Raw genomic sequence first — 23,479 nt, forward strand, 5'->3', positions numbered from 1 at the left:
CGAAATAAAAACAGCAAGACTCGCGAACATCTTTTTCCTCTAGTTCAGAACATAGATTGCAACAGTTTACGCGCAAGATAATCCTGATGATGCTTATAACACATTCCTGCGGTTGTTGAGTGCTAGTTATGACTCGGCATTTCCACTTCAGAAGCGCTCACGTGATAGAAATAAAAAAGGTAGAAAGCCTTGGATAAATTGTTATCTTTATCGACGCATTGAAATAAAGAATAAATTGTACCATGATTTCAACCGTTTGCGGAACACAGACGCCTTAGCTGAATACAAGAAATACAGAAACGTTTTAAATAAAAAATACGGAGGGCTAAATTGAACTACTATGAAAAATTATTTGAAAGAATATACAATGACCAGCGGAAGCTATGGGAGGTCATAAATGGGCTTACGAACAGAAATAAGGGTTGGAATAGGACAGAGGATCTAACGATTAATGGTGAGACATTCAGCGGTGAAAGGTTGGCCAATGTTATGAATGAACACTTCATAAATGCGGGTAAATACGTTTGAACGGATGGAAACAGAGATAATGCTCCAACGCCTGATAAGTCTACTTTCCCGTATACTATTTTTCTCGTACCCACAGATCCGGTCGAAGTAGAAAGCTTAAAAATAATGTTGCATCAGGGATTGATGCAACGTAGCGACGCACCACGGCGTCGCTACGTTCTTCAGATGCGTCGCAAGTTTTCAGCTCATGATGGAATAGTCAGCCCCTGTGTCCACTACAGCATAGAGGTGTGCGCCGCCGCCACCTGTTTTTGGTCACGCCGCTCGCGCCGCCGCCGAAGTCCGAAGAGCGATCACGCCGCCGCCGCGCAATAATTTCGGCGCGCCGCCGTTAGCCTTTCCTTTAAATTCGGATGGGGAATATGAAAATAAAATACAGCACTTCGCCGGAGGAGCTCTTCTCGACGTGTCCATGTAATGAACAGTCCATATCAGCGGCCGCTGATTAGCGGGAGCTCGGCGAGAAGCGCGTCCCCTGTTTCCGGTTCTTGCTCTGCAGCGCCATCACGACATCACGAAGTTTTCGAACTCTCGACGCAAATGATAGGGACGGAATGCGCTTCAGTGCAACGAACGCAGCAGGCCCGTATTCACAAACCAACCTTATCTTAACGCTATAAGGCGGCCTTTGGTAGGGAAGGGAAAAGTGTAAGGATAAGGAAAGGTTACAGTGCGTTTCATAAACTCGCCTTATTCGGCTTTAAGGCAGCCTTACGGAAGGCAGCCTTGTCGTCATAAGGAACGAGCATGGGAGCGAGGTTATGAACTTTTGCTGGCTGATTGTTGGTTTATTAGCAAGAAAAAATAGCTGCATGCTACTCAAAAAATCACAGCATATCCACGGAGTGAATGATGATGAGTGAGCGAAGCTGCGGAGGTTCATCGGTAAACCGTGAATCTTCCGTGAATTCTGCCCAGTACATCATCACCGACGTGAGATCGGGCGCGTTTATACTAAAGGTTCGATGAGTTATGACGACTTGCAGCTCACTTTAATTTTACATGTACGCTGTGAATTTTCATTGTTCAGAAAACCATTGCTTTAGAAAACATCTGGCGTCTTTCGTTAAGCAGCTGGCGTCTTTTCGTTTTGCTTTAGACACATCTGGCGTTCTTTCGTTTTGCTTTTAGAAAACATCTGGCGTCTTTAGTTGGTTTATTTCATCAATCAACGGCGTTTTGAACAAAAATTTTATGGTTTAATCACGCACAGGAGAAATCTAACCAGGCACTACCTTGGAGGTAAACAATGGCTGCTAATGGGAATGAGAGACAGAAGAAGTCGGCTTTTAGCTAACACTTACACTTCTACTTCTACTAACGTTTCCTACTGGAACATGCCAATGGCTGCTAATGGGGAATGAGAGACAGAAGAATTCGGCTTTTAGTTAACGCGCACGCTGCGAATTTTTTATTGTTCAACAAAGCACAGGAAAAATCTACCACCGGCACCACCTTGGACGTCAAGATCTGGTACTAGCGTTACGACTGGTTACGCACTACGACTACTACGACTACGAGGGACGAACGGGTGCCGCCTTAAGGAACTTCGCCCCTAAAAAATAAGACAAATGCAGGAACGCATGACTGTGCATGTTGCGGAATGAATGCGTCGTCTGGCGGCGCCGTGTGCTGTTTTTCTTTGTTAACGCTTTGCCGTTGTCATAGCAACAGGCGGCTCGCGTGGACGCGCGGCATGCGCCGGTCCACGAAGCGCTTATTTCTACGAGGGCACCGATGGACACGTGAAGTTGCGAGCTGTTTTTCTCCGTCTGCCTGCGTGTGTGCGATTGTGGATGTTTGCGTGTGTCACACATACGCCTTGTTATTGAGTGGGGCACAAAGGCGAAAATTGAATTTTCTGATGATCCAGCGCTGCTCATCGACATGGAAGCATCGCATTCTGATAGCGAAAAATTGTGACATCACGCGTTGTTAGAGAAGGATAACACAAGTAAGTGGGAGCAGCTCAAAGCAGCAAGAGCGACGTGCGGCCGCGCACCGAGCAGCGGCTACGTGAGTGCAAAAAAGGGAGAAAGAATATCCCATCCTGCAGTGAAACACGTTCGCTCCACGTCGTACCCGCACTGATTTTTTTCACACGTTTAATAATGCGGGGCAGTGTGGCTAGGGTATGTCCACCAAGTGACTGCTCACAATTTGAAAAGTGCCTCTAATGTAGAAACCGAGCGCCACCAGTAGCTGAAGGAGCGGTGGCACGGAAAAACCGACGTAGTGAGGGCCGTTTCCAGCAGCAAGCTCGGGGACATGAAGTGCTTGCTTCGATAAGCGGAATCTGCTCAGCAACACATCGTCGCTGAACTCTTCCATGGAATTTCGATGGTTCCCGAGCACTCGCAGCATAAATTGCACGTATGGATGCCGGTAACGTACGTCACATTTTCTTTAATGACATTGTAAAGCTTCTTGCGTAATCAGCCATAGCGCGCCGCATAAGTGGCGCCTTAAGGTACCTGCCGGGCTACCTTATCGAACGCCACCTTTTCACGGTGATAAGGTCAAGGAAAGGCTGGATTGCGGCATAAGGTTTGTTTATGAAACGCGTTAAGGTGCCGAAATGGTAAGGAGGGCAAAAGATAAGAATAGGGTCGGTTTATGAATGCGGGCCTCAGAGATCTGATTTTCGGTGACATGTCTTTTGATCATGTTAGCCATCGATTTAGGTTTAATGCGGCCACTCGCCTAACGCAGCTGTAAGGTCGGTACGCATTCCCTGCATCGTTCTCAAACATCTGGGACACATTAATATGCAAATTAAGACGTGAAAAGTTCATGTTTCTGTGCATTTCGTTCACTTTCTTCTTACGCTAGGAATGTGCTGGCGGGTTCGGTACGGCGACGTGGTCAAGAGCGAGGTGACATCACGGCTCACCGCTTTTTAGAATCACTGAATGCGCACTGCCGAAATCGACTGTGGACACCTCCTTTGGACGAACGCATCGAAAAGAGCTCCCCAGAAGTTGTGGTATCTTTTCGTTCTCCAGAAATATCACGAGTATTGCCTGGCCTTAACGCTGCCGCGTCCTCCAGCCTTAAAGGGCGACGACCCAACTCGCTGGATAGCATATTCTTGGAGTCGTGGACCTAGTACACTGTGCATAAGTAACTAAAGTATATATATATATATATATATTGTCATGACGTTGAGCAGCGGCCTGGCTTGGGCCCTCGTGCTGGAACGACGAAGCGAGGAGAATAAGAACAGCCGGCCTGCAGCAAGGGCGTTGTCTCTGTTCTCTTCCCTTACAATGGCGCAGTTTACGACCATCGAACCGTAAGCTTACGCGCTTCCTCGTCCATGGCACCCGCCAACGAGTAGCCGCAGTAAGCGCGAGCTGAGGACGACGTCCAGGTCTCCTCGGCACCTGCTCACCTGCCGCCGCTGCAACCACCGTTCGGGGACGGCGCCAAGGCCTCCTCGGCAGCTCGACACCACTTCACCGATACCCGTTCACGACAAGGAACGCCGTTCACGCGTCCTTGGCCATGGATCCCGCCGGAGTGACCACCGGGAACGCCGCGTACTCCGCGAACTCCGCCCATTGCTCACCCGGCGCCTCAACCGTCAACGACGAGGAACTATTACGTGTCCTGACGGAACTGTCTCGTCAGCTCGACCGCTTGTCGTCGGGGAAGTCCGGGTTCTCGCCTGCCGCGTCACCATCGTCGGCAGTTTGGACAGCGCCGGTGTTCCGTGGCTTTCAGGACAACGTTTTCCTTTGGATTGACGCCATCAACTCGCTCGGCACCCACCATGCCTGGTCGGACCATCAAAAATGGATGATTGCCATCAACAGCCTTCGCGATGCCGCTAAGGCATGGCATGCCTACGAAGGAGTCAGGCAGCGCTCCTGGTCGGCATGGTGTGCAAAAATCACAAATCTTTTTCGTCCTCTTTCACATGCCTCTGACCCTATCCCCTCAGACCCACTCTCGACCACGCATGGGGGCTGTGAGGCACACCACTTCGACGGCGAGGCTCGGGCGTGCAGAAACCTGCCCTCCGCCCGAGATCACGAGGCACAGCGCTTCTATGATGTACCTGTGCCCTTCACCAACGTGCCCTTTCTCGGGCATCGAGCTTATCTGGGGCACCAGCTTGATGGGGTTTCGATGCCCTCGAGCCCCACGACAGAAACCCTCTCGGGCTGCCCTGAAACTGACGTTGGACGCCGGTCCTGCACTCCACTGCTGGTCTCCGCCTCTGCGCCGGCACACGAGATCTTAACATCACTGAGAGAGGTCGAGACCACTCCTCGTCCAGCGCAGTTGGAGGAGCCGGCCCCAGATTCGCCTTCGCTGGGGCACATACAGACACCAGCTCCTGTCGTGCTTGACACGCCTACGGTGCAGGCGCCGGAAGAGCCCAACGCATCCATCGCTGTGCTCGATGACGAGTTTCATGAGGGACACAACCTCGGCGCTGAAGGCACTCGCAGCAACATCTCCAACGAGAGCAACGCAGAAGGCCGCGCGGCAGACGACACCGGCCGCGAGCAGGGTTTTCCGCCAAGGATCTCGAATTCCGCGACCTTGCCAGAGACCACGACCACCTTCGCGCAGGTGCCAGCACCTCTGGTGTCTGGCGCGCCTTTCGCGAGTGTACCGGAAGATCTCATGGCACACACCACTGTGCTCACAGACCCACCGGAGCCGCTTCCAGAGCATTCCCTGACCAAATGCGCGCCACATCACTTCACATTGAGTGAAAAGGTTCTCCGGGACAAGCGCGAGAATGTTGCCCTGTGGAAAATCCCAGAGCCCATTGAAATACCATCTTCTTTCCCCAAAAAACCTGCACTAGAGCCCCAGCCAAGGCAACCGGTGTGTGTTCTCGGATGCTGTTCCGGCAAGCTTCTTTGGCCGTGCCGCGTCCGCCGCTTACTCCGCGACACAGCCGAAGCCCACCACCGCGATACAGTCGGTCTCGTCCTCCAGATTCACGTATGGAGCAACCCCGAACCATATCGCAGCGTGGCCGGCACAGACCACCGAGATGTAGTCAATGCCGCCCACCAGAAGCGTCATCGGCAAAGCACCAAGCCAAGCCCCAGCGTTGTAGCGACCGACCACTGCGACACAGCCAGCATCGGCCACCAGAGACATTGTCGGCGGCTGTGATCTTTCGCAGTCATGGCCGAGTGTCATGACGTTGAGCAGCGGCCTAGCTTGGGCCCTCGTGCTTGACCAGCACGAGGAAGAGAACGACGAAGCGAGGAGAATAAGAACAGCCGGCCTGCAGCAAGGGCGTTGCCTCTGTTCTCTTCCCTTACAATATATATATATATATATATATATATATATATATATATATATATATATATATATATATATATATATATATATATATATATATATATATATATATCGGTGCGTTGGTACACTTTTTCTTTTCATTCTTACTCGAGTAAATCGATAAATACAGAAGTAAAGAGAATGGCAAACTTAGAATATAGCTGAGCTATTTGATAGGTACTCATGTTAAGAAGACATGACGTGGAAACACGGACATAAGAGAAAAGTCGAGAGAGTGAACAGCTATCTCTCACGTAGACCACTACTCGCACTTGATCGATAGGTATCGTCTCTTACGTGGAAATGCGCAGATGAATATTTGTGTCTACCTTCGGTTGCGCTGCTGTGTGATTTTTCAGTTAGCGGCGTTTCTGGTGTCTTGACTACTCTCCTGTGTCCGTGTTTGCAGGCCCTGCTTTTATAAAGGGTCGCTAACAGCTTCTGAATATACTACAAAAAACAAAAAATACGACCGCTTTATTCTCTCTCGCCGTTTCTCGTCTTTTGGTGCACTTCGTGATGCCAGAACAGTGAACATGAGGGTACATACTCTCGACTGGTCCTTATACGAGAAATAACATTTGTGAATTGTCTCCCATACTGCTTTGCTATGCAGCCGCCCACCCTCTCTCGCTTCTCTCGCATGACTATCGTGCGCGATTAACTGACTTCGCTCCATTTTGTGCGCTTGCGACCGCGCATGCAGGGATAACAGACTAGCCGACAAGCGCGAAATCATGATACGTTCAACCCTTAGTGCTGACATTGTACACGCGCTTTATGAAGAAATAAGTGGCGAGGAGATGTCCCCTGTAAGAAGGGTATTAAGGCGAGAGCGAAACCAATGGAGAAGGCACCAGATTATATGATTCTTCAAACGGACGTACAGCCGCGGCCACGTCTGTGTAGAGCGCGCGAGCAGCCGGATTTGTTCTGCGGGGCGACACCCTAAGGTAGTTTCGCGCTCGGACTCGGTGTGTCAGGAGCATGCGCGGCCTAGTAGTCAGGCTGACCATGTCAGAGCACGAAACTGCCTCACGGTATCGCCCCGCAGAGCGAAAACGGGATGCTCGCGCGCTCTAGACAGACGTGGCCGCGGCTGTACTCTTTACAGCGAGGACGATTCAGCTTTCCAAGAAAAAGACGAGCCCGCTTCCACGGTTTTTTGTATATTTTTTATTGCGTTAGCAATTGTATGGACACTCAGGACAGGTTTTCACCGTCACCGTCATGTCCCGTATAAACTCTCAATCGATTGTATGTTCTACCCTCGAGTAAAAAAAAGCTCGTGAGCATTGGCAAGGAACATGGCTAAAGCCGAGATGAAACAAGCTGGCCATCTCCGTCACACGGAATAAAATCAACCCGCGTGCGAAGCCTCCGTCGATTGATCCTCAAGCAGAAGGAAACGCCCCGCCCGTCAATTGCTGGGCGAAGGAGCAGGAAGGGATCTCTGGGGAGAGGGACTGCGTAGCTCGAGCAGCAGTCTCACTGCTTCGCGCTCGTACCACTGATACGACAAAGTGACCGAAAACCACTTCTCTCCCGGGAGCGGCCCTATTACCATACACAAGCGTTTTGTAGAGTTAAGTGAGACCGGAGCAAAAAGAGTTAGCTGCTAGCCCTCGTTCATGTAACATTACGGCGTCTACTTATCGTATTCACTGCTTCGCCTCCCCCCCTCCTCCCCCTCGCCGCGCCGCCGCCGGTCCGATGAACCCCGCGCCGTTCACGCACCGCCGCCGGAGGTAGAAACACCGGCGCGCCGCCGCCGGTGATTTTGGGTCCGGCGCACATGTCTACTACAGCACTAGCATCGTGGCGGCCGTCGAGCACGACAGGTATGTCTAAGTAGAGTCGGCTTTGGAGGTTAGGTGCTGTCGCTGTCGATTTGCTACTGGTTCGTACTCGCGTCGATGGGAGGCCTTGCTCACATCCATCGTCAGCGGCCTCGCCCCCGAAGGTCGCTGCCTTTAGTTTTGCCGTCTAGGGCTTGGCGAACGCGCTGGGGCCGCCACTGGGTAGTTCCGGAAATCTGAAGAAGATCGTTTTGGAGACGGTGATCGCGACTGCCGCCGCAGCGGCAGCGGCATGCGCTGCTGGGACAGGTATTCCTCGATCGCTCTCGGTCTTTCACCAAATCTTGGCCTTGGCGAGTCGACGGCGAAACCCCGAAGTCCAAGGCGGCGATATGGGCATTCGCGGTATACATGTCCGGCTTCACCACAGTGATAGCACAGCGGCCGCCTGTCCGGTGTGCGCCATACGTTCGATTTCCTTGGGAGCGGCTGCCGATTCTCGAAATGCTGGACCGGTTGCACTGATGGAAGTGTATCGTGCGGCGTAGGGTGTACAAAGCGCGGCGGGGTAGGAATGTACCGGCTCACAGCCTCGGCGTACGATGCACGTCGGGACTCCGTCGGCACGGGCGAGGTAACATCGCTGGAAAGCGGGATTGCAGAGCCTGCTGTACTTCGTTCCTGATGAGGCTGGAGATGGATCCTGCAGCAGGAGGTTGAGGCGGGCAGTGAACCCTTTGTAGCTCGTCGCGTACCACTGATCTGATGAGGTCGCAGAGAGATTCGATATTGATGTCACTGCCGGTAGCTCCAATCTGACCCATCGGTGAAGCGACATTGATCTGGCGGTCGTACACAGCCGACCGCTGCTGCAGCACCTTTTCCATGGTCGTGGCTTCGGTTAAAAACTCCGCCACAGTCTTCGGGGGACTTCCGACGAGGCCAGCGAATAGCTGCTGTGCTATCACCGCCCCTTGGTCTACCCTGGAATCGCCGATACTGCGCATGCGCTGGAGCAACTGACGTCATGGCCTGCAAGCTGTAAAAGACGGCAGCTTCGGCTCACTGTCACTCATTGCAGAGCAGTCCAGGCAGCTGAAACACGGGGCTGGAATAATCACCTATTTTATCCTACGCAGTGGAAATCCTGCTTCGCTCGGCCGCGAACGTCGAAGGCGCGTGGCCTTTTGGTCGCTGGAATAGCTGCTGTGCTATCACCGCCCCTTGGTCTACCCTGGAATCGCCGATACTGCGCATGCACTGGAGCAACTGACGTCATGGCCTTCAAGCTATAAAAGACGGCAGCTTCGGCTCACTGTCACTCATTGCAGAGCAGTCCAGGCAGCTGAAACACGGGGCTGGAATAATCACCTATTTTATCCTACGCAGTCGAAATCCTGCTTCGCTCGGCCGCGAACGTCGAAGGCGCGTGGCCTTTTCGTCGCTGGAATAGCTGCTGTGCTATCACCGCCCCTTGGTCTACCCTGGAATCGCCGATACTGCGCATGCGCTGGAGCAACTGACGTCATGGCCTTCAAGCTATAAAAGACGGCAGCTTCGGCTCACTGTCACTCATTGCAGAGCAGTCCAGGCAGCTGAAACACGGGGCTGGAATAATCACCTATTTTATCCTACGCAGGTATGTGTGCAGAACACATTTCTTAGTCACTAGGTCTTCTAGCTTTTATGTAGCTCCTGGACTGCTCTGTACTACAGTTGTACTAACCCTTAGTGTACTTGTGAACAGATGAAACATGGGTGACAAGGTGCCGACGACCATAAAAGAGGTAGCTAAACTCATTGCCGAACCTTCGGCTAAGGTAGACACGTACAACAGTGATTTGAAATCTGAAATGCAAGAGCTCAAACAAACAATTCAGTTCATGGATAGCCATTTTGAGGATCCAAAGAAAACGCTTGAGACGCTGAAAAGGGATAATACAGCCTTAAAGAAAGATAACGCTGCACTGCGTGAGGGCCTTGATGCAGCACGCTGTGAAATAAGAGATCTGAAGCAATACAGCACACAGCAGAATCTTGAAATTAAAGGGCTACCAATAAAAAAAGATGAAGACCTGGCTAGTAGCATTATATCATTTGCTGAAAGGTTTGCAGTACCAATAACTTCGGAGGAACTTGATGTGGTTCATCGAGTGCCCTCAAAAGACAAAACAAAACAAAATGTGGTCGTGAGATGTCGGTAACGCTCAACCCGCAACCGAATCCTTCAAGCGGTGAAAAGGAAGAAAATTACCCCAGCAGATTTCGGTTACGAATGCGATGGACCTGTATATGTAAATGAACATCTGTGTGCGGAGAATAAGATTCTATTGGGAAAGGCAATATCGAGGAAGCGTGAAAAAAATTGGAAATTTGTTTGGTTTTCCAATGGAAAAGTTCTGGCAAGAAAAGCTGAAAATTCCAATGTCGTTCATATCCGATGTGAAAACGATATCTCTCTAATAATTTGAATCAAACAAGCTTGTCTGAAATGGACGTCGAGATACAATCTGCAAGCCATTTTGCAGAAGTGAATTCTTGCCATAGCCTCATCCATTGTAATATACGTAGCATACAGAAAAACATGGATCATTTCTGTACTTTACTTTCATTGCACGCTTTTGATTTTGACTACATAGCTGTTTCCGAAACTTGGCTAAAACAGAGTGAAACTTACAGCATACCTGGTTACAATTTCTTTTCCACTGCGCGACACGCCTCCCACAGAGGTGGTGGTGTAGCCTTATTTGTAAAATCTGGTATACCTTGCAGTGTTCTTGCTGATTACTCAAAATCGTATTCATCTGAGCTTGAAATTATTGTTGTTAGATGTCAAGATGAAGTAATCATAGTGGTTTATCGCGCCCCCAGGGAAAAATTATCAGACTTCATGCAACATTTTGAAAGGTTACTACAACACGTAAATACGCTCAAGCAAAAAACAGTAATATGCGGTGACTTCAACATAGATAGCCTAAAGGACTACCATTCAGAGTATTACAACATGATATTGTCATACGGGTTTCATAACGTTATATTTGCACCAACACGTGTCACACCAAAATCATCGTCTTGTATTGATCACATTTTGTGCAACTTCGACACTGAAGAAGCATGGTGTGCTACTTATGACGCAACTATAAGTGATCACTCCCCTACGACTATATTATTCCCAGTCACACAGGTTCCCCGCATTAAATCACGAGACATCCATAGTCGTATTTCTTTTCCAGCCCTTCGTGCATGCCTACAAAGTACTGAATGCATTTATTCACCAGAATCTTTGCTGTCTGTCGAAGTATCTACTCCAGACGTGAATGCTTCCTATTCCAAGCTAAGTAAATGCTTAAGTGAGGCCTTAATGCAATCAACAACTACTAAGGACAAACAGTATTATAGAACACCAATTTGCCCATGGATGAATCGGCCCATTTTAGAACAAATAAAAAAAGAAAGATTTTTGGCATTCAAAGGTAAAAATGCACAAGAACAATGATTATTACTTACAGCAATTCAGAGTTGCCCGTAATAAAGTAACAGCGCTGACTCGAAAAAGAAAAAAAGAATATTACACGAACTTGATAACGAAAAATTCAGGTGATTCACGAACAACATGGCGTATTATAAATTCGGTTCTTAAACCGTCTGCAAGCTATATGACCATGCCAGACATTGAGGTTCTCGGAATATCATTAAGTACCCTAGTTTTGACGTTTAACACTTACTTTTGCACCTTCAGTTCTCGACTGGCGGCTGCGGCGATCAGCGAAGAATACATTAAATACCCTCCTCGTAACCCTAACACATTTAAGTTTACTGATATAACGTGTAGTGAAATTGTAGCTGTAGTTTGGGGTATGCCAGTTAAGTTTTCAGTCGGATGCGACAATATACCTTCTTTATCGCTAAAGGAATGCATTGACATCCTTTGTGTGCCTCTAGAAAAAATCTTTAATTTATCATTTTATACGTCTACCTACCCCGACCTTCTTAAGTTGTCAAAGATTATCCCGATTTACAAGGCCGGTGACAGAAACATACCAGAAAACTACCGTCCCATTTCCATTTTAAGTATCATAAATATTGTGTTTGAAAAATTAATAGTTAAACGAATCATGTCTTTCCTAGAACACGAAAGTATTCTTGCAACCTGTCAACATGGGTTTAGAAAGGGCAGGTCAACCGACACAGCTGTTTTGTCACTTTCTGAACTTATCAATTTTCACTTAGATAACAGTAGAACAGTGGTAGGTATATTTCTCGATATAAAAAAAGCCTTTGATACTGTCAACCACAACATATTATTAAATAAACTAGAATGCTATGGCTTTCGTGGAATGTGTCTTGAGTTCTTTAAAAGCTATCTGGAAAACCGTAAACAAACAGTACAATTAGCCAATACCCAATCAGAGTTTCTTAATACAACTATAGGAGTACCCCAAGGTTCTGTTCTTGGACCAATATTTTTCTCGCTGTTTATTAACGACTTGCCTAGCGTGGTACAAAACTTTTCCATATTTATGTATGCTGATGATACAGCTCTCATATGCGCTCAAGATTCTTTTAACCATACCATAGCATCTGTGAACTCGGAGCTTGTTGATATCCACCAGTGGTTCTCTTCAAATAGACTAACATTAAATACACAGAAAACTAAGTACATTGTGTTTACTTCACCACGCAAAACCCTTGAGGAACACACATGCACACTCACACTAAATAATTCAGCTCTGCAAAGATTACATTCGATAAAATACCTAGGCGTTATCCTTGATGAAAATTTTAACTGGAAACCTCACATTGCCGAAGTCTGCAAAAAATTGAGTAAAGCTTGTTTTCTTCTATATAAATGTCGAGACCTTTTTGATTTACCGACTTTACGCGTAATTTACTTTAGCGTATTCCATAGTCACTTAAACTACTGTGTTGTTACCTGGGGTCACACTTACCGCACGTACCTAGAACCGGTAATAAAACTTCAAAAAAGGGCAATACGATTTATAACGAATTCAGACTATACGGCACACACGCTACCACTCTTCCGAAACCTAAATATCATGCCGTTCAGCACACTAATAGATTATAAAACAGCTCTCATGGTCCATTCTAGTATAAACACTAACTATCCAGTTTCCTCATCAAATTTTTCATGTCCCAGTTATGCAAGCCGTAACAAAGTAAAAGGAAACTATCTTACTCAGCAAACAAAGAATGTATACGGTAACAGAAAACTTACAGCTAATGGAGTCGCCGTGTGGAATACCCTTCCACTAGAAATAAAACAGAATAAGAATTTCTCTCTTGCACTCAAAAAATATTTATTAAATAAAATATAGACGCCGAAATGTTACAATGTTAGAAATAGCTATATTAAATACATTTTCAAAGAAAGTTATGTAACATGCTATTACATTACTTATGTGCACGCTCATCTGCAATTATATAACATGTATGTATGCATTAGAATCTAGTTCCTTTCGGTACTTACTCGGTATTGTTATGCTGTCCAGATATATATGTCATGATTAGTTTTCATAGTATCCCAGTGTCATTAATACTTTTTTGATGCGCTCATTTATTGTTGTGAAGTTTGATATGCTCTTCTCAAACAATGCCTTACATGCCTTTCTTTTTTTTTCTCTTTTTTTTCTGCCTGCATCCATGATCATTCGCCAAGCACTGTAAATACATTACGTTATGTTCACTTTTCCATGTGTAAAATATTTGTATTTGTAAACTTTCTTTTGTGCATGCCCTTTTCTAAATTACTTTTTTGAATGAATCCCAACTAGCCTTTGGCTAGGGATTCAGATGCATTTTTTACACTGTTGTATACTGTACACTATTTTTATGTCAATAAATTCAATTCAATTCAATTCAAAACTCCTCGCATTAAGTGACGCAGCTTCTTATCATCTGCCATAGCTGGGTCAGCACGACGAAAGAGGCTCGTCATGTCCTCAACGTACATCATCACGCTTTCGTTCGGCATTTGAATGCGCGATTGAATGGCCCGCTCCGCTCGTTCACGGCGATCGGGATTAGCGTAACTTGCCAGCAGCTGACGGCAAAACACACTCCACGTCAACAAAGGTTCACGGTTCTCGTACCAGGTACAAGCGCCATCCTCGAGGCTGAAGTACACGTTCCTCAGCTTGTTGGCGTCGGTCCACCCGTTGAAATCAGCGACGCGTTCAAAGTGAGCCAACCAGTCCTCGACGTCCTCTAAGACGGAGCCATGGAACACCCTCGGCACTCGTGTCTTCTGCAGCGTGTTTTTAGCAGTTGAAGTGCCTTTAATACCGTTTCTGGGTGGTGCAGTTGACGTCATCTTGGGTAGAGGTTCACGTTCGGGGGGCAATCGTCGGATTCTTCGGCTGGCCCGGTGGACAGGTGTTGTCACTGCAGGTACAGGGCTACCAGGAGGCGTTAAGGGATACTGAAGTGGTTTTACAATTAGGTAAAACTTTGTTGTTAACAAGGACCAACATTATTATCGACGATGGCGTAATTTTTTTCGCTGTTGTGGCAGCAGGAGCTTTAAAATACGCGAAAGAAAAGTCCGTCTTGCTCCGCCCACGCGAACGCGCCGAAAGTGTGGGCGTGACCGCAACTACGTCATCGTCGGTAGTTTTGGCCACGGTGGTAGAATAACAGGTGGCCCGACGCGGCGCTCCGCCAATGCGCCGCACGTGTCACGGATGTGCTCGAGTTGCCGCCGCTTTTCCGCAAGGTGGCAGAAGGTACACTCTGGGCCGATATCTCCGCTCCGGCGCATTTGAAAGCATGTGATCAGTGTGCGTCGTGAGCATTTAAACTGCAATTTACATCTTTAACTTTTGAGAAAGAGATCCGCGGTGTATTTATTACACCAGAGAGGCCTAGAGCAACACTGAAGAGTTGCCGTCGCTTAGAACGGACGCGCCACTAATGAAAGCATGCAACGCAACCAGCGTTGCAGCCGCGTCTCTTCCTTTCTGCTTGGTCATCTTCGATAAATGCGGAGGCGTCCGTGGATGCAAGCGTCCGAAGAGCAAGAGCGTCCCTATGTGACGCAACCAGCGTCGCAAAGTCGCAATCAGCCTTCGAGTCATGAACGCGGCCAGATCACTGTGGTCGTGATTAGGTGATCCGCTCTGATGCGTCGCGTTTGTTGCGCTCTGTCAAACCAACGCGCGCGACCGCATCGGTCTTTCCGCTCACTTTGTAAGCTGGAACCGCGGCTGAAACCACGGTGGCTCGATCTGTGCCGCTGATGCGGCGGCCACCATGGGACGAAAATGCTTCGCTCGAAATTGCAAATCTGGCTACAAAACGTGCAAAGAAAAGCTGTGTCTTCTCTCCGCTCCGAAAGACGAAAAGCGACTGCAGTTGTGGAGAAATGCAATTCCACAAAAAGACCGCCAGCTACTGTTTTCCGACATACATACAATAGCGTAAAAACCAAATGTTTTTTTTAACTCTATACACTCGCCGGTAGAATTTTGCACGCTTTCGAAAAAAAAAAAAATACGCGCGCGTCTCTTGCAATCGGCACCCTGTGACAGTCATATCGGGACTACCCGCGCCGATTAAAAAATTTTAAGCTTCATAAAGCCTGGCGCTCTCACTTTTGCGGTCGAAGCTGGCAGACAGCCACTACAAGCTAGTAAAAGCACAAACAACCGGTTAAAGGCACAAAATTAGCTAGAGAAAACGGTTTTTACAGCCCAGCGAGAGCTTGTAATGCGCGTCTTTCGGCCCAAAAACTCGTCGCGAACCTAGCGGCGGCCGCGAGCAACTCGAGCAGTACGGCGACGCGCTCGCGGCGCTCGATGGACCACCTGTTTTATTCTACCACCGTGGTTTTGGCGGAGCCGTGGCCTCCGTGACTACTTCTGGCTGCGCGCGTTGGTGGAACTGATCGCGAAGGCCATGCTTTTACAGAGCCGATGGCGCCGATGACGCGGCATACCGAAGGTGACGTCACCGCCTTCGCTCAGCAGTTCAAAAAGCCCTGCGGCTGCAGCCGCTCTTTTTTTGCCAAGAAATGCCATTTGCGTTCACTTCTGTGAACTCTTACATTGGTTTTCGTATTCAGCAAGGCTCAAACTATGATTACACATTCCAAAGTCATTTTTTTAAAAAAAGTGCTTCAGTGTCCCTTTAGGACCATCGCCTGGGAGTACCCCGCACCTCCACCAATTGTCACGAGCGAAAAGAAGGTGCCCGGGCAAGACATACCACGCAGGCAGAAAGACTGACGCAGGTCTAACAATATGGCCGCGCCAAAACCATCAAAGACTGAGCGAGAGCGCGCGCTGTCCGAAACGACGTCTTCGTTTGTTTTTTGCTGGATGTGGGCTCGCGCTCGCCGCAGTTCATCATCCAGGTGGCAATATCACCATTGATGTGCGATGTCTTGGCTTATATTATCAACCTCACCCTCACTAACGGTGTATTTCCAGAGCAGTTAAAAGTGGCAAACGTCACTGCAGTACATAAAGGTGGGGATATCAATACTTTAGCGCACTATCGACCTATATCCGTGCTTCCAACAATATAAAAATATTTGAAGGGGTAATTTATGTCACACTTGCATCCTTTTTTGATAAGCATCAAATAATAACAAAAAGTCAGTACGGTTTAAAAAAATAAATCAACGGAACAAGCTCTACTGTATATCAAAGATAAGGTAATCGAAAATATGGAAAACAGAAAATAGACTCTTGGGCTCTTTCTCGATCTTCAAAAAGCATTTGACTCCATACAATTCAAATAATTGATTCATAAATTATCGCGGTATGGGGTGCGTGGAGTTGCACCACAACTTCTTAAAATTACCTTGAAGATCGTTATAATTTGTAGAACTGAAGAACACTTCTTCTACAAAGATAAAATTAAACCAAGGAGTCTCCCAAGGGTCTATTCTGGGGTCATTATCGTTCCTTGCCTATATAAATGATATTGTCGATACACCTCATTCTCCTGAACTTATTATGTACGCTGACGATACGAGTGTTTTCTTTTCATCAGACAATTTAATATCACTTGAGGTCAGTGTAAATAATTATCTAAGCCATCTTTCAAACTGGTTAAGGCAATGTGAACTGCCCTTGAATGCGAAAAAAACAACCTATATGATATTACGGCATATAAACAAACCTATCAGGAACATAACTATAAAATTTGAAGGAAATTGAATCGCACACGTTAGGGAACAAAAGTTTCATGGTGTGTGGTTTCAGGAAGAATTAAACTGGAACACACATGTGAATCATCTGATTACCGCATTACCGCAAATCATTGGTTGTTTTTTCAGAACAATTCACTCAATCCCATTGATGTTAAAAATAAGTATGTACTATGCACTTTTCCATTCTAAAGTAACTTATGGGACGTTAGTCTTGGGAACGACATCACAAGGGAATTACCATAAGCTAATAACTATACAAAAGAAAATATTGTGCTGTTTCGAAAAATACAGGGAAACCTACAAGACTTGCGCACTGCTCCACTATTAATTAAACATTCCATACTCAGAATGGATCAATTATATCATTTTAAATTGCTTCAGTTAATTCAAAAGAATAACCTATATGAGAAAGTTGCACCGAAAAACGACACTACCGTTTGCGAGAACAAAAGATACGAGCTCCTAGAACAAGAACCAAGTATTGAAAGCAAAGTGTTGCGTACCAGGTACCTCATGTTTTAAATACCCTTGCAGATCAATTGAACTTTAGGGCTAGTGGAGCGGCCTTTAAGAAACAAATAAAGAACTTATTAATAACCACTGGTATACATTATCAAAACTACTTAGTGAAGTTTCATGCCTCGGCTAATGCATAAATTGTTCATGAGTTTGTATTTCGATTACACTAATGTACAGTGTAATACAGTGCATCCGCATGCATTTTGCGCCTCTCAGTTTTGAAGTTATTGATCGACTTCGTTTAGTTGTGTAATTCCACGAGAGCGACCTCTAATTCTTGAAATGCGTCATGTAAACTTCTTATTTTGTTTGTGTGAATTTTATGTGTACACTTGCAAGTTGCTTGTTGTTCGTTGCTCTGAAACCAATGTATTGAATATATATATGTTTTTTTGGCTGTGCTGATGTCAAAGCTCATGCACTGTCACGAACTGCGGAGAGACAGGGGCCTATGTCAGGCTGTTTGCCTTTAGCCCTTGCCCCTGCAGTGAGCTCTGTATTCTGCTTACTGTGAATAATGTACTACTACTACTACTACTGCTACTACTACTACTACAAAGGTTACAAACATCTGTGCTTGCGTCCTCTGCCCAGGAAGAACTTGCTTGAAAAGGAGTTAGGTTGTGGTCAGCCAGTCGTGAATATTGGCGTCAGTTGTCAGTTGTGGAAGCTTAAACATAGCCCCAGAAGTAGCCCGAATTAGTCCCCGTACATGCCAGTTTGCCTCTGCCACTCGGATCGCACCCCTTTGCAAAGCAGAACTGCGTGGTGTATGGAAGGCAGACAGAATCCGAATAGTTCCTGTACATCAAGGGAAGTACAAAAAAAAGACTTCCACATTATCGAATCCTCGTGGGTGATGTGACCTTCTCAGACAAGGTGCTCAAGTGTGGACCGAAGTTCGCCGTAGAGCCGCAAAAGTGCAGCCCGGAACTTTTAGTGATGGTTCGGCATGTGTCGGGAAGACGGCGTATACAGGTGTGTATCTGAAGGTGTTGACGTCTTGCGGTTGGGAGTTTTGCCATCTGGGACTGTTTAGTACTCGGATGACAAATGGGTAACACTGTTACCGGCCGATAAAGACTGGTTTCGCGGTTATGCGTACATAATTGTATCAGGCAATTGTGTCGGAGGACATTCATTTTGTTTTAGATACCCACAATGAAATTTCGCTGGAAAAAGTGCAGTCTAACACTGAAAAGTTATGCAAGAGTTGTAATCTTGAAGGCCTGGCTAGGTTGATTGGAAAGACGAAAAACAACAGAAGTATATTTCACTGCGAATACGCATAAACATCATTGCCCTTTCCGAGTGATCATCTCAGAGAATCAATCCTGGCAGAAGTACATAGATAGCATTGTTTTTACAAAAATTTTTGAAGTTGATACCACTTAACCACGCATTTTTTGTAAATAAATGGAAACAGGTGCTAAACGTTTTCAAAGACAGCAAAATGCAAACCTTACAGCATTTTCAGTCGACGTAAATTACCTTTATTACACCCTTTCTCAGACCAATATTCCGAAGACAAGGACAGACCGGGAGCGGTACAATTTCAAAATGCTGCCGGGATGTCATGTGAGAAATTTTTGGAGCTACTGTCCTGTTACCTTAACTCAACTAGTGCGACGCGGAATGACAACATTGTGAAAGAAAATGGCATATGAATAGGTTCATGCATCACTCCATACTTAAGGGGACCCTGAAACGGTTTTGACGATATTGTACGGAGACATTGGGCCGGTAGAGCAAGTCCTAAGGATCATTTACAGACTGATTTAGGCTCTGTGCGTAAATTGTGCAATTTATTACAAGCCTTTAAAACTGCGAATCGCCACCGATTACAGCGGCTCAGTCAAACGCGTTTTCAAACCACCCACTTTCAGTGCGCGTCGTCCTGGAAGCGCCACGTCACGCAGGCGGCTGATCTGATTGGATATGTCCAGTCCACGTCACTGAGCCTCCTGTGGGCAGCGAGCGTAGTCTGCCTGTGTTACAACGTGCTGCGTGTTGACGTGAGCTGAGCGACAGTGTTTATGTCGAGGTTTCTTTTCTTGGACACAATGAATTGCCCTAGCCGTGTTCTGTACCACATATCTAGCAATTGGTGACATGTAAAGCTGCGACATCGTGCAATGTTTGTGAGGCATCTGGCGAGCGGAATCCCTTCAGCTCCTCGCTGTAATGAGCGTCGCGCTCTCGCTATCCGTTCAACGGCACGATCCACGTGTCTACGGGTGTAACTTTACCCCTGAAGACACAACCACATTGCCCGAGTTTACGCTCATCGGTGATCGTCCTCGAATTCTTTGTTTGTCCGCATGCTTTTGCAGGTTGTCGCCGTACACGAGAATAAAATAAGATCGGCTGGTAGTGTGGCGGCACCTGTCGGAGCAGATATAAACTACTCCACGAACGGCGTGCTGCCGGGCACACTGGACTCCCGAGATTGCGGGCAACCTGTCGGCGCACAATATCGGAGACCACGACTGGGCGGAGCTCAAACCGCCGAGTGTGCTCATGAGAGCGCTGCGATCGCCGGCGATGACAGCGTGTCTGTGAGTTGAGGGTGCAAGGCAGTGGTGAGGAGGAGGGTATAGATATAATTGTTCGTAGCGACCTTGGCACACGGTGCGTCGCTTAATACAAATATTAAAAAAAACTGTTTCAGGGTTCCTTTAAGCGATTTGTTTTTAGCAAAACGTAACCAGGTTCTTGACTAGCGTGTGAGGCACACGGATGTTGCTGCTGTTTTTAGGTTCATAGATGACTAATATTTTCTGTCGTGGTCGTTACATAAATACTAACCATGTTCATGACGCAGTTATGTTCTCAGTCGCATGGAGCGTCTAAGGACAACTTCCTAAGAGTTTTACGCCTAGGGCTGCATTTTTCGACACGAGGTGTCCCTACTTCCATTTACGCCTGCTCACTGGAAACTGTTAAAGCGTGCTGTAATAAAGTCCTGTTTTTAAAATTCACTGGTGAAGTCGTGTCACCATAATCTTAAAGCACGCTTGTAGGCCCAGGCTAAACGTATCCCCTACGCCTGATGACCGCCGTCGCTGAAAATGTCAGTAGGAAGACCACCTCTAAAGAAGCCAAGATTGCTGTGGTGTTCTACATACACGCCATTTCGCATAATATGTGATGGATTTGTCTGTCAGCGTCAAATCATGAGACTTCTATTGCGGCTGGTGGCCAATGAAACACGGCGTTGTGGCGTGAGAAAATCGCATCCCAGGGTGACGTCGTGAGCGTCCTGAACGATGACGCGAACTGCGCATACTGCTGTAACATGAATATTTTGGGCGCTGGCTGTACGGAGAGATAGCCCGGAAAGTGGCGTCGTCACTTTTCGCTGTAAGGGGCTGTTTCGCGTCCATAACGGATACGGCGGCACCAGTGTAAACGACAGCGGATACGCCAGCACTGTCCACAAACGCGTTGATTACGTTCGACGGGCTGCGCTGAGGGCTTTCACAGTTCGATAGCGTCACAGCCCTTGCCTTGGGGACTCTGACGACTATTTTTAGTTGCGAAGCAGCTTTTGCTCGGGGCTGTGTCCGTCCTTCCCTCACGCGTCCGCTTCCCCACTGCGCATGCAGCAACTCTACCCCCTCTCCTCGCCTGAGAGCGAGGAGGTGGGGTAGAGGGGATGGCGTGGGCGCTGCCTCCGCTTCGTTTCTCCTCTTCCGTTTCTCTCTCTCCGCCACAGCTGTGCGCTCGTATATAATGCGGCGCTCGCTCTCTCCCGTTGCACACTCTTTCGCAACGGCGTTAGGGATGCTCGCGAAGCTGAACGTAAACGGCAACTCCGGCAAGCGAATATCGAAGCTGCGAGGCAACGCGAAGCCGAAGCGCAACGGAAACATCGAGCTGGGTGGGGGGGGGGGGGGGGGTAACATAAGCGGTACACAACATATACACAACTCCAATGAAACATACACGGAAACAAAGAAACGGAACAACAATGGAAACACAAGTGAACACTCAGCGCTGCTTCGCATCCCCACATGGTTCCCTTTAGTGCAACTCGAGGCGGCTGCATGCGATTGCAATAACGTGCAATGCGAACGGCGGAACCGCATGCAAAAATATAGGGCGGTTGTCGGATGTGCGCCATCGGTTCGATTGGGCAGGTCCCACCCATGTCGCAGACGCCATGGACGGGGCGGTTGCTGATATGACTGCAGCTGCAGTCGGTGCCTAGGGATGACGTCAGCGTACGAAGGCGGCACAGCCGCTTCGAAGGACTGAGGTCTAGCGACAGCTTCGGCATAACTGTGAGGCAGCCGCAGGGACTGCTTGGGGCAGCCTGGCTACAACTTGAGTGTGGCTCAGTGGCGCAGTCGCCGGAGGATACTGTTGGTATTCAGGCATGAGCTTCGCGAATTCCTTCTCAGTCGCTCGCTGTAGAGGGGGCAGAAAAGTGATTAACGGCTGTTCACCATGCTGCGGATAAGCAAAGGCTAGTAGAGGGAACAGCTGTGTAATTTCCTCGCGCTCGAACGTCTTCACTTCAGCGATCAATGCGGAGTTGTAAGAAAAGGCCGACAATCTAGCGAGGTCTGTGTCGCGCGACGGAGGGTGACGGGTCAAAGACCGCTGTCGACGCAGCTCCTCGTATCTTTGGCACAGTGTTATTAGCTCTGCCACAGCGCGGGGGTACGGTGAGCAGCATGGGGAACACATTATCTTCGATGCCTGTCATAACATTTCGAATCTTGTCAGACTCCAATTAGAGCAGCTACAGGGGCTAGTTGGTGTTGCATCTCGGAAATTCGCGCTTTTTTTATCGTACGAGGACGGACTGAGTACACACACAAACACAGAGCGCTGTGTTGTTAGTTGTCAACAGTTGGTAGTGTGCGCTCTGTGTTTGTGTGTGTACTCAGTCCGTCCTCGTACGATAAAAAAAGCGCGAATTTCTAAGATCCAACAAGGTTGTCAGACTCCCACACGGTCGCGTTGGCGTTCTTGGCACGCGACACCACATCATCCTCCCCTTGTTTGGAAAAAAGACATGTGGAGTTATGATTTAGGTAGACATTTCTTGCATCCTTATACAAAGTGAATTCAATCGCACATCACATCATCCCAACCTAGTCGCGAAGTTGTTACATCGGAGCGGCTGTTAAAGACGCCGACCCCGGCAGGAACAAGGAACCGGCGCGCCGGAGATCGAAGTTCCAGGGGCATCGAATGAGGATCGAAGTTGTTTTGAGGGTACAGCACTCTCCACTAATTTGCAAAGAGCTTTACTTGATGGCAATAGGGAACCCAAGCTCATGTTTGCAGCGCGACGACAGCGCCGCGCTAGCCGCGCTGCGGCTCTGTCGGAAAGCTTTGAACCTTCGCGCGGCCGACTCAGCCCCTTTCACGGTAGCGGTAGCGCACGTGCGCACGCGTTCTTCTCTCGGTGCGGGTAACTGGGAGGCCGTCAGCTGGGTACGTTGAACCGAGAGGCTTGCTGTGCGAAGCTGCGCACTTCCACGATGGCAGAAGCGACCCCGCGGAAACGCAAGCGTGGTCCGAAGTATTGCGGTTTAGTGGCCAGCCACAACAGTGCAGACAAGGCACACGATTCACGTGTTAAACTGTATCGGTTCGCGGGCGTGTCGCACGATAAATAAAGGCGACAAGCGTGGATAGCTGACAGCGCTGTCTCGCCTTCTATTTTGGCTGTCTGAGTTCATCGCTTTCGTTCGTTCCGACTACCTGAATCGGTAAGTAACGGGGCGCATGCACGCAGCGACTACAGTAATGATTACTCGCTGTCTTCTCGCATTGTTAAAGTCCACTTACGGTTGTAGGTGAAGCAACTTTGTGTTTTGATTCCCCGTGCTCGTGAGACCTACCCGTCGTTGTTGAACGTTCACATTCGCGTTATACCGTTAGCGTTGCGCGGTTGGTTGAATTCAACTGAACTCCGCACATTGTCAGAAGTTCGGCGCCTGCATTTCACGCGTCGGGAAGGCTGCTTTATCACGCCGGAACGGACGTCTGTGCATTTTCAGCAAGCTTTGACATCGTTCTGCAGGTTTGCTTTGTTTTTGGCACTTTATTGGGGTGATATACATTTAAGCCGCTAAATATAACTGGCACTTAATACATGCTTTGCAACTGCAACCTTGAAGTA

The sequence above is a fragment of the Rhipicephalus sanguineus genome, chromosome 2, assembly GCF_013339695.2.
Source record: "Rhipicephalus sanguineus isolate Rsan-2018 chromosome 2, BIME_Rsan_1.4, whole genome shotgun sequence".
Lineage (NCBI taxonomy): Eukaryota > Metazoa > Arthropoda > Arachnida > Ixodida > Ixodidae > Rhipicephalus > Rhipicephalus sanguineus.